The sequence below is a fragment of the Apis dorsata genome, unplaced genomic scaffold (assembly GCF_000469605.1).
Source record: "Apis dorsata unplaced genomic scaffold, Apis dorsata 1.3 scaffold_52, whole genome shotgun sequence".
NCBI classification, from domain to species: Eukaryota; Metazoa; Arthropoda; class Insecta; order Hymenoptera; family Apidae; genus Apis; species Apis dorsata.
This window is the reverse complement of record NW_006263353.1, coordinates 212,451-212,674: the sequence shown is the minus strand read 5'-3', so window position 1 is coordinate 212,674 and position 224 is coordinate 212,451. Positions and strand designations below refer to the sequence as shown.

The following is a 224-nucleotide window of genomic DNA, read 5'->3' as shown; positions in this document are numbered from 1 at the left end:
AATTTTTTTATAATTTCCAATTAGACATCATAAAAATATTCTTCATTTAATATCGTAGCATATCTTCTAACATCTTTCATTTTAATCTTGCATTGACATTAGAAAAATTATAATAAATAAATAATATAATAATTAATTTATTATAATATTAATATTAAATTATTATTAATATTGTAAATATTATATTTTATTATATTATATTGTAAAAATTATATTTATTCTAA

At 11.2% G+C, this 224-nt stretch overlaps 1 protein-coding gene across 7 annotated transcripts in view; it reads right to left on the bottom strand.

The window, feature by feature from the left end:
- LOC102680331 (probable WRKY transcription factor protein 1) overlaps positions 1 to 224 on the bottom strand; it is a 17,705-nt gene that overhangs the window by 8,613 nt on the left and 8,868 nt on the right. The gene's annotated exons all lie outside the window — the stretch shown is intronic.